This window comes from Phragmites australis, chromosome 2, assembly GCF_958298935.1.
Source record: "Phragmites australis chromosome 2, lpPhrAust1.1, whole genome shotgun sequence".
NCBI classification, from domain to species: domain Eukaryota; kingdom Viridiplantae; phylum Streptophyta; class Magnoliopsida; order Poales; family Poaceae; genus Phragmites; species Phragmites australis.
Window position 1 is genome coordinate 30,871,440 of NC_084922.1, and position 11,959 is coordinate 30,883,398.

General features: G+C 44.1%; 1 pseudogene; it reads left to right on the forward strand.

Annotated features, from left to right (window-relative positions):
• The first annotated feature begins 1,625 nt into the window (after positions 1 to 1,625).
• LOC133910003 (uncharacterized) lies at positions 1,626 to 4,661 on the forward strand (annotated as a pseudogene).
• The last annotated feature ends 7,298 nt before the right edge of the window (positions 4,662 to 11,959 follow it).

The following is an 11,959-nucleotide window of genomic DNA, read 5'->3' on the forward strand; positions in this document are numbered from 1 at the left end:
CAATGAGCTCCAGCAGGAGCGGCAACAGCCACTACATGGATGCGGCCTGGATGCCACCGAAGGCTTGGAACTCCAAATTTGCTGCTCTCTCTCTCATTCCCTTATTATTGTTCATAGAGACTGACAGGTGGATCCGACAGGAGGTGAAGAGTAATGAAAAGTAGGAAATATGGTAGCTGCTGGAGATGAAAAAAATAGAGGATGCTGTAATAGTATTAAGAGATACTGTAATAGTGTTATAGGGGAAGAATTTTTTGAGTATTTGCTAGAGATGACCTAAGGAAACGGGATCTATCTGGCATCTCCTTTGGACTCTTTCTGAGATTGGGAATTTCAAAAACGGATCCGGTGATCCTGGAATAGGATAAATCCTAACAAGAAGAGAACATTGAGCATGAGGAACGAGACTTGCATTAAGTAAATTTCACAAAACTACATATAAGTTGGTAAAACTATCACAAAACTACATATTTAAAGAATTATATCGCAAAACTAAAAATTTAGTGCATCATTGTATCGCAAAACTATATATTTAAGGAGATGTATCGTGAAACTATAGATTTATGTGCAGTGTATTGCAAAATCATAAATTTAGTTTGCCAAGTGTCATAAAACTACAGATTTTATATTGGAAAAAAATCAATGTAACCTATCATATCTCTCCCTCTCGGACGATGTAGTTTGCCAAGGGATGGATGCGACGTCGGGTGGGAGGAAGTTGACTAAAGATGTCACAAATCATAGTAGTGTTGAAACGGGAGATGGGTTCAGACCAAGTATCCAATGTTGGATGATCGAGGCGGATGCGCGAAAAAGAGAGGCACAACAACTAGTATGGTCACCAACATCGATGAAGATAAGGATCGATAGAGAATGGTACAGGCGACGCAGTTCACAGACCGCGTAGATGAGGGAGCAGTACCTTCCAACCAAAACAAAATTTATTCAATTAAAATAGTAAAGAAAACCAAGAATAAGTGATTGTATAGTAGAATCTATATGAAATAGAGTAAATAGATGATATAGTGTACAGGCAGGTGAAAACGTTGTTATGCTAGGCATATGTTTGAATTGTATCTATCAAGGAGCACACACAGTAGAGGTAGAAAGAAGAGCTGACGGTAAGGTAAAACACAAATTGATGATAAACTAGGATGATAAAAATGTATAAACATAGTTAGATTCTTAATACTAGCTGAGCAATTGCGTGGGCTCCTTGCTAATTAATATAAGAACAAAATAAAAAGAAAAGAACAAAAGGAAAAGCTGCTATCAGTAAAGTATTTTTTTAGGAAACAGTAACTTCTCCTGCTGGATATATATAAGTTGATTTTTGGCAGATGTGCTTCCTGCTCTCTCTATAGATAAAAAATATATATTTTGAAGCACACTTAGGGGTTTGCAACTGCTTCAACATTTGTGCTATCTAGCAGTATTTAAAAAAAAAAAAGATTAGAGAAGCACCTCTCGAAAGGCTTCCCATGCAGCCGTGCTTCAACGACTGCTTGGCATCCTGTCCCAAGGCTTTTGTCCACGAGCGGAACTACACAAGCTAGGGTCAAGAAAGCGAGGAAGCACTTCTCTTCTACGGCACTACCACCTTCCTCAACTCTCATCTAGCAACCATGATGGCCATGGCGTCTCTGCAGCTGCATCCAGCCCCTCTCCTCCCAGCGAAAATTGGCTGCGCCGGCAGAAGGCCACGAATGGCTGCCGTGAGCTGCAAATATAACCACGTAGGGAGTATTTCGGCTAACTGATATAGACTAAGACGGTATAAGACTTATCGATTTTATTAGAGAAGGAGTAAGGCCTGGGATAGAAAAACAAAGAGTACAAGAATATGAAGCAGAGGAAAACAATATAGATGACCCCTTACAACAAAGGGAGCCCCTTACAACCGCTAAGGATCTATCCCCGCACTACTATGTGACACGACAACAACAAGCAACCCAACATCACCCTATAGAGAACTGAAAAGAAAAAACAGCTTGATCTGCTCTACCACCTGCGCGGTAGCACCTATAGTACTTGATCACAAACATCAAGGACGCAGAGTTACGAAAAAACATGCATGCTCTCGTAACCTACAACCTTTTAAGCAACTACCTGCAACATTCCACATTGCTACCTTGTGACGATCGTTGCCTATGAATTGCGTACTCACAATGATACGTAGCCTAGCCTCCGGACTGGAACATGGGATGACAAAAACTAGCCAGTGGCTTCAAACTCAAGACCCTGGCCAGTCTGTGTACTGAGCGTAGCCAGATGGAAGGTATCCGACTATTCCTTGGTCCGCTCCGCCACCTGTTGCATGGTACTCTCAATGTTTTGGGAAGTTTTGCAGTTCCTTTCCTTCCAAATGTTCCACCAAAAAGCAATGCCCAAACCATCAAAAGATCTCCAGAGTTCTTTGCGGATTCGGCGTGACACCGCAGTCCACCATCCCATCATGGTGCGATAGAATGATGTTTGTGGAAGAGTGGGCAGTTGCAACCAAGAAGACAAAAGTGACCAAACCTATCGGGTAAAGAAGCAGTCTTTGCATAAGTGAGTAGTAGTTTCCTCCTCTTGATCATAGAGGCAACATGTCTATTGTCAAGGTCATCCCCTTTTAGCAAGTATGTCCGCGGTCAAGATCTTGTTTTGCAGAAGCACCCATGAAAACATTTTGCACTTTGGCTCAATCCTTGCCCTCCAGACCGGCCTCATCTTATATTTCTTGAATTGGCCAACAAATTGTATCTTGTAAATGCTTTTTGCACTTTATATGTCGTTGTTTGTCCACTGCCAAGTTATTGTGTCTATCATATCCGGTTGAAGCTAACGATTCCTCAGTATTAGAGAAGAAGGTGGGAGATTTTGAGTAGCTCTTGCTCAGATGCAATTTGGTCGATGTATCGAAGCCAACGGTGCCCCAGGAGCCCTTGCTTCACTGTGAAGTTTTTCCTCGAAGACATAGCGAAAATGAGATGCGCTATGTTCTTGGGTGACTACTCGTCAAGCCAATTCGAGTGCCAAAAGGATATCTTTTCACCATTGCCAATTGTGACATTTTTCGAGGCGTTGAAGAGGACAATATCTATTTGATCGCAAGGCACTGGGAAAACTATTCCATAGTCTATCCTCCTTCCATTGATACCACAGCCAACGAAGCCTCAGGGCTCTAGCAAAGAAACATAGATCTAGGATATCGAGGCCTCCTATGTCTTTTGGTTGTGTCACTGTTGGCCAATTGACGAGACAATATCCCCCGAAACCTTGTCCGGTCTTCCCTCCTCCAGAGGGAGCACCTTCAAAATCTGTTAATCTTCTTAAGGAGCCACTTTTATATAGAGAGAACGGTTAAGAGGTAAGTTGGTTGGGAGGGAATCACCGATTTGATGAGGGTTTCTCTACCGGCGGGAGAGAAATTTTTTCCTTACCCTCCCGAGAGTCTATTTTCAATTATGTCTATGAGCGGTTGGACATCTACTCTCCTTACCCTCTTGGTGTGAAGGGGGAGACCCAAATAAATGAATAATCAATCGTACGATGAATTGTTTCTTGTTTATGGCATCTTAGTATCAGCCAAAAACAACTCCGAGATCATGAATTTGGTTAGTGCGGGCAGAGAGGGATAGGTTGATAGATTGGGAGACCAAGCAACTCAAGTTAATAAATCATAAAAACATCCAGAGTTAGATCTACTTGGTATGCTTGGGTGAGCTCCTGCGTACAGCTGCGATTTGGAAGCATCAGCTGAGCTTTGTGCCCAGAAGAGGCGAGAAACGCACTTCAGCAGGGGTCCGTCGAGTCAGGGTGGTTCTGGCCTTTTGGGTGGGCGGGGCAGCACGCTAGTCCTGGTATATTTTCAGCATCGAGTTATTGCCTGTGCTGGTTCTGTGATATTTTAGCTTGACCACTTCTTTAGATAAGGAGACGTGAAACCGATGCTAGTAGTCGCGAGTCGAGTGATGGATTCAGCTGCTTCCATTTGCGGATGCTGTTGTGCTGAATGAACTCTTCACGGGAAGCCTGGGCAAGCACGGGCGGCTTCAATTTGCTTCGTGTATTGTTGTTGCTTGTCGGTATGCTTCTACTTTGCCCATCCACTTCAACAAGCTACAACTAAATTCCCTCCTTGAATTGGCAGATCCAAGCTTGGATATTAGGTTGGTGTTTTTGAAAGAGGTTGGTGTTGATGAACTAAATTCACTCGATAGCATCTATGAGTTCTCATCTAGAACATGTAGGTTCAGATTTCAGAGTCTTATCCTAGAGTATGAAAACTGAATTTGTATGTGCTTACTAAACTCCTGTACTACAATTCTGTCGGAAATAGGCCCTAATCGGCATCAGTAGAGCTATATATCTCAATATTGTTCTTTGCTCTGATCAATGCAATCAACCAATGACCAAGGAACAAGGCTCAGAAACCACATGACCCGCAGAGACACGCTATCATTCATGTCATCTGCCATGTTGGCAGCATTCCTGGTGTCCAGCCCTGCACAAGCTAGGACCTCGAGGCTGGAGACAAGAAGAAAGCCGTGGAGAAGCTGGAGAAGCTCCGAGAGAAGGCATTAGGCCCAAAGGAGAACGGAGCCACCGGTAAGAAGATGCCGCCCCCGGCGAATTTGCTGATCCCTCCTTCAGTGGTCCAGGCCTACTTGTGAAAGGCACTCTGTCGATTTGGCTTTTACGCTGATGGCAATGCTAATCTGAAATCCTATGTGTTATTGGAGTTGTTTCGTGACTATTGTATGATGATGCTAGCTGGGAACTTAGTATTAGTATTTTTTTTTCTAAGCATAAATCGTATTGTTTGTCCATTATATTCAAGATACAATCAAACACCTGACTGATGCGCATACAAATTAAATTGTCACATGAGGTGCCTTATATTTAGAGGAAAATGCAAAAAAAAAAAACCCAAAAGTTAGTCTGGTTTTGAGATTCCACCTGAAAGTTGTTTTGTTGCAAAGTTCATCCACAAATTTGGTTTGGTCTGAACTGCACTCCTGCACGCACGTGTTTTGCTTCTCTAACCCATTTCGCCGACGTGGACGTGGGGCTTGCCACGGCAGCCTAGCCAGGCTCGGTCCAGTGTGGAGCTAGTTAATTCGCACCTCCACTCGAGCTCGACTCGCTCGCTAGCTCTATTCATCAAGCCTGTTTCTGTTCGTCGAGTGCGAGAGGCGAATGACAGGAGGAAGCGAAGGGACGGCATCGGCAGCGTCGCCTGTAATGGAGGTTTCTAGTGAGAAGTGACTTAGGACTCAAGCTAGGTAAGCTGTCATTCTTGCTCAGTTGCTTGCTGCTCGGATCTGGTAGGGTTAATGAAATATGATGACTTACCTTGTTCCGGTATATGTTCATGTACAATTAAGTGATGGTGATATGAATAAAAAATTATGGATATAGTTAATTGAACATGGTGACTTATCTTATTCTAGGTATATGTTCATATACATGAGTAGCGAATACAAGTGATGGTTATATGAACCAAAAATATATATTTGGTACAAATCCGAGCAGCAAGCAACTAAGCAAAAATGCCAACTTACCTGACTTGAGCCTTAAGTCAAGCCAGGTCATCCCTCCTCCCGCCTCAAACTAGCTAGGGGGTGGGTTCAGGCTTGCGATGGGGTGCAACTTAACCACATCGGCCACGGTAGACTGAGCCCGACTGGACTGTTATGGCGAGCTCTACATTGACGCCAGCAGAAATAGGCTAGAGAAGCAAAACACATGCGCGCTTGAGTGCAGTTCTGATCAGACCGAATTTGTGGGCGGCTCTTTGCAACAAAATAACTTTTGAGGAGAATCTCAAAACAAAATTGACTTTTGAGGAGCTTTGTATTTTTCCCTTATATTTAAGGGAAAAATTGAAGTGACTTTATAATACACCATACGCATAATTATACTGTGTAAGATGACAAAACATATGGGCGAACACAACTTGCAAAATACAAGAACGCGTGTTTCAGGGGGGGAAAATGTTCAGAACGAGTTGCTCGCTGAATCAAGCACCAAGAATCAGCATAATGAATTGATAGTTTGATACAACTGCTGAATCAAATTATTTCCAGAATTTGGAATCTCAAATCAGAAAGACTTCATAACAAACAACATGTAAGAGAGCAGATCAACCTCGTACGGGCAGAACGCGGGCTCCGGGTGCCGCTCCCAGTCCGTGGCCTCGAGTTTGCTCACCACCATGCTGTCCAGGTCGAGCAGCAGAGGGCTCATGGCCCCGTCGCCCGTCCCCAAGAAGACTGTGCCGCTCCCCTCGCAGAACCACGAGAGATCTGCGCCGCTCAACCATCCGACGCCGAAACCCACCGGCCGCGCAAAGTCCGTCTCCTGGATACGATGCCACAGCTCCCAGGTGGATTGTTCGCCACTTTTTTCACGGACCCACACTTCAATCGCGCCACCTTCCAGAACGATCAAGCTCAGCAACGCCTGCGTCCCTGCTGCGTCGTCCGTTGACGGCAATACCGCAAGGCACATCTCCCTCTGCCCGAACTTGTACGGCGGCGGGAGCTTTACCAGCGACGTCTTGTGCAGCACCGGCACGGCGCCTTCGCCGGACCAGCGCCACGTGAGGATGCCGTTCCCCAAGCTCGTCGTGCACAGCCAGTGGACGGTGTCACCTAGGACGATGGGCCTGGGACACCCAGCGCGGGAGAACTCGCATCTGCGGGTGATGGGGCAGGCCAAGGCAGGACCCCAGACGCCCTCCTTCGAGGAGAAGATCTGCACGTAGAGCGTCTTGGGGGAATTGTCCGTCAGCTCTGCGACGAGCAGCTTGAACACCGACGGGGGAAGTGGGTCCACGTCCAGCACGACGCGGGACATGTCAAGCACGTCGTGAGGCGGGAGCACACAGCGCTCTCCCGTGGTGGGGTTGCACACGGAGAGCTCGACGGGGTGCATGCCGTGGCGCTCTGCGAGGTGGTCCTGCTGCCTCACGGCGATCTTGCACCGCCGACGGAGAACAATGAAGGAACTGCGAGATGCCACGGGCAGGTAGGGCCCGAAGTCACACGCGCTATCGCCGGCGTCATGGTTCGGTGCAGATGCCAGGGCAGCCACAGACGGGGGGTAGTTCGCGTCGTCGGCAGCGGGCACGAACGCGGGCGGGCAATGCGGGTCCTCGGCTTGGTGGTACAGGCCGAGGAGAAGGGAGGCTATGAATGCGTGGTGCAGGCGGCCGTCGTCGCTACCATCGCTGAGGAGGAAGCGGCGGAGGCGGCGGAGGAAGGGCGCGTTGAGGATGCCGCGGCGTATGGGCTTGGAGGTGGCGGCGAACCGGATGATGGCGGGAACGGTGGGGCACCTCGCGGCAATCTCGAGTACGAGATCGTCGGGGAGCAGCTGCTTTGATTCAATCTCCACTTCCTTGTCCATCTTCATCCTTTTCTTTTGACGAGGCTGAATCTCCATCGCGACGACGATCAGTACGTGAAAGAAGAATATATACGTACTTGTGATCGAGAGAGGAAAGGATGTTGCAGGATCGGAGCCCGCGAGCTGTTCGGAAACGTACGCACGAGCTCGATACGGAGCGTTCGATTCGATTCAAGCGGGATACCGGCACCGAAAGCAATCGCACGTGAACTCGATTTCGGGGCGGACGTCAAGGGCTGTTTGCTGCTGGGTGCCGCGCGGCACGGAGGATCTTCGAAATCCATCGTGATACGCCACGGAGGATGATTGAATCATTGAAATCCCTGTGATACGCGTTTCAAGATGTAATCAACAGTTGCAGAAAAAGCACAGATAGGAATCGAGATTTACGGGTATATTTATCTGCATGAGCATCCCATGATTTTGGCTTCCGAAGTTGTAGTGTTATCGTTCGATGCATGCAAACATATAGATACCGGCTGATTTCACTCCTCTCTTATTAATGTTTCAAGGATATTCATGAGACTTAATGGTAAATCTTTCGGAATCTGCGCATTTAGTTTTTTTCTAAAATAAAAACTGCGGGTTTGGTTGCGGACTTCAAGTGATATGCAAATTGGCAAGCCTCAGGGGTCATACATGGATGACAGCTTCAGCCAATTTCTCCTCTTTGCTAGGAGCTTCAGCGCATCATAGAGGTACAACCCTGATCGAGTCGGAGCACAGTTTCCTCCCGATAAAAGGAAGTTTTTTTAGATGCCGATAAAAAGAAGTTAAAGTAAAGATATGTTTGTTTTAGTTTTAGATTTTGAAAAACTGCTCTTAAAAGCCGAAGTTAAAACATACAGTTATATTATAGAATTTGCTTTTTAAAATTTGACCCCCTTTTGTTATCACAATCTACAAGCTGCCTCCTACAAGCTTTTTACAAATTGTGAATATAGAAAAAATAAAAATACCCACACAAATATTCTGTAATTAATCACCAATACTAATATATCCTCAAAACATTTTTTCTTCACCATTTTGTTCTAATCTGTCTCTCTCCTGATCTCCCAGCCCCGGCTGTCGATCTCCCCAGCACCCGCCCCCTCCATGCTGCCCCTCTGTCCGACGCCTCCACATGGCGCCTCTTCGCCCGGTGCCCCTCCGCTCGACGCCTCCACCCGGCACCTCTTCGCCCGGCACCCCTCCACCCGACGCCTCCACCCAGGGTCCCTCCGCCTGCCTCCTCCCGCCCGCCCCTCCAGCCGACACCCCTTTGCCCGCCCCTCCCCGACAACCCAAGTAAAGCTTTTGAGTTTCTATTTATGTTTGCATTTGGATAAGTTATGGACTCACCTCACCTGTTGATTGAGATTGCTTTGAAAATAAAAATTTGGTAAACAATTGTGGGGCTACATGTGCATAGATAGATGGTGGCCTGTGTCGTCAATGTCTAGACTTGATCAGGTAGGTATTTGTGTGTGAGTTATGTGATGCATCAGTCAACTAGTATACTAGAGGAATAGAGCAAGATCTATTTTCTTTCCAATTGTGAAACAATGCCTTTGATCTATTCAGATACAATTCATTTGGTCTTTATTTTGTGGTAGATTCCTTGTAAAAAATATTCATAGCTATCTAACTGAGCTGGTTAATCAAGAAAACAATAAGAAATGTTTCTCTCAGTCTACTAGATATTATGGATTCAGTTAAAAGGGATTGAATCAGTTGTACTACATTTCAATGCTCCTTTTTTGTTTTGAAGAGTTATGCACTTGTACGATGCTACGTTTACCTACATTATCTCATGCTTCCTGTAAACCCAGCAGCTGAATTAGTATTGAGTCAGTATGCAATTTGTACGTTTTTATCATCCTAACAGAATGGCAGTCAGTATGCAATTTGTATCACCTTTCCTAGCACCTTGCTTTGTCTACACGCATTGAGTCAATATGTAATTTTCTTGATTCATTTGGTAGGTATCTTTGTCTACTCGCATTCTTTATAGGTATCTTTTTAATCTTGTTGTTTTGCTTACCTATTGTTATGAAAATAGATGGAGGATTTTGTTCCAAATAAAACCAATTTGGATGCCTTTCATAATAGGATATTTTGTGAAATTTTTTGGGATGAAATAGATGCTGAGAATAGGTCCCTTGGAAGTATGACTTCCAAAGACTATAAGAATCTACATGAGAAATTCTTCGCTAGGATAGGAAGAAAACACAATAAAATACAACTGATAAATCGATGAGACGCACTAAAGGGTTTGTACAACTTTTGGTTAACCATTAATAAAGCAACTGGATTTGGATTGGACAGTGCTAAAGGAACAGTAGTGGCAAGCGATAGTTGGTGGATACAAAGGTAATCACGTTTTGTATCCTTAGTTACTTTTCATTTTATTATAGCTAAGCTTAACATAGCATTACATTCTTTGGTTTTCAGGGACATGTAGAATGTAAGAAGCTTCGGAATGGTCTCCCTGAAAATCTCTCTGAACTTGAAATGATGCTTGACAATAGTCATGCCAATGGTTCTTCCTCTTATGTTTCTGATGAAGGAGTGAGAGTAGATGCCAATAATGAGGAACAATCGGGTGATATAGGAATCGAGGAAAACAACATCAATAGGAAGGGTGCCAATATGTTGAAGTGAAGTTCTTCTATTAACAATGATAGCCCAAAGAGGAGAAGTGGATTTTTAAGCTCCATACAAAAGGTAGAAGTACCATTTACCGGAATTTCGATAGGACCCACATCCTAGTGGTAAAAAGAAAATATTTAACCATCTACATTCATCTATACGCAATATGATCGAATGATCATTTTGTGTTTTGAAGATGGAGAATATTATTGGACTTGTCGAGTTATCTTATGGCTAAGAAAACAAAAATAATTATTGCATGCATGACTCTTCACAAATTCATTCGAGATAGTGCTTCGAGGGATCAAGACTATGAGATGTGTAATCAAGATGAAAACTACATTCCAGATGTTGGCCAACAATCTTCTTCTCAAGGAGGTGGAAGCAATGCATTATGAGACGAAAATGAAAACATGAATGTTTTTCATGATATTGCCAATGCTTTGTTTTCTATGAGAGGGTAGATTGATGATCCGTGTTGTAATATTTGCTACTTTAGATGGTTTTTTATTACATTCTTGTTCATTTATAAGCTCAAAAGGGCTCCACCAACCATGCACGATGATTATTTACTTTCCATGTTCTCCACTCAATTACACATGATAACATCTTTTCTGTAAATGTGATCTAAACATTCCTCTTAATGTTAGGTCCAATTGTACCAAGCATTGAAACAATTTCTCTATTATGAGACCGACACGAGATATCCACAATATTTGCATCTACCAAATAGCGCGTCCGGAGCCACATGCCAACCATCTCTCTATTGTGCTCAAAATATACAATGAAAGAAAATGTTAAATAGATATAAATATACATTCAGAAAAATTAGGAGTATTATGGACATTACGCAACCAAAGCAAATACCCAATCCATCACAGAATCCAGGATGCTAAACAACCCTCAGCTTTTTACAATTCAGTTTTTTAAAATCTACAATCTATAAGTTGCTTTTCAGAATCCAAAACTAAAACAAACAAACCCTAAATTAGACAGCACAGAACATAGTTGCATGCATCCAAACATTTTCTTTTTGCTTCAGTGATGAGATATCACCACATCTTTAATGCTTTGCTGGCTGAGGCATATGCTTGTCGTGATGAGTTCCACATGGCACTTGAAAATGCATCCCTCGATTGATCTCCGAAATGGATTGCAAGGAACTGGTGAACTAATGGGATGGGAAAGCAGGCATTCGACGTGTTCTACTGTACATTTAGTTATTCACTCTTCCTATATTTTAGGTGCCTGAATTTTTATCTTTGTTCAGTCAACACCTCAACTATTGATTCTATTCATTTGTTCATACTAGCATATGTGTTTTTTTTGGGCCCGCCTGCTTATCGGATCTGCATCTGAATCTTCAAACACCTGTTAAAAGAACAAAAATAAATCTCCTTGTTGTATTCCTTATCCGATAGTGATGGGGGGGAGGGGGAGAGTGAGTGAGAGAGACGACTCGGCAGAGCTTCACGGCTGTGATCTCATTGTAGCCTATGGCATCCAGCGACTCGTCCCTTGTTTTTGCTGTTTGCACGTGTGGGTAAAGGTTAATGCGGGTAGCTCTTCCTCCTGTACTATGTTTGTGAGGCATCCTCTTCTATGCATTCAATTTTTTTGTGTTGTTTTGGGTGAGGAATCATGTGATTGGTGATTTGGTCAAAGTAATTAGTGGTTGAGGAGGCAGTCTATGAGCTCCCAGAAGTTTATGACCTTATCCGGTGGCTTGGGCCTATGGGATCCATTGGGATTGGGTTTGGATTTGGATTTAGGATCATGGAATGGATAATTTGTCCTTGTTATGAACGATGTGGGGGCAGGATGTGGGGGCAGGAGGAGAAGACGGTCAAGGTGGAGGGGATCTAACATGATGATGACTCATTGGATTTCTCTTTATTTGTTGTTTTTTTGAAATCTCAGGTAGTCC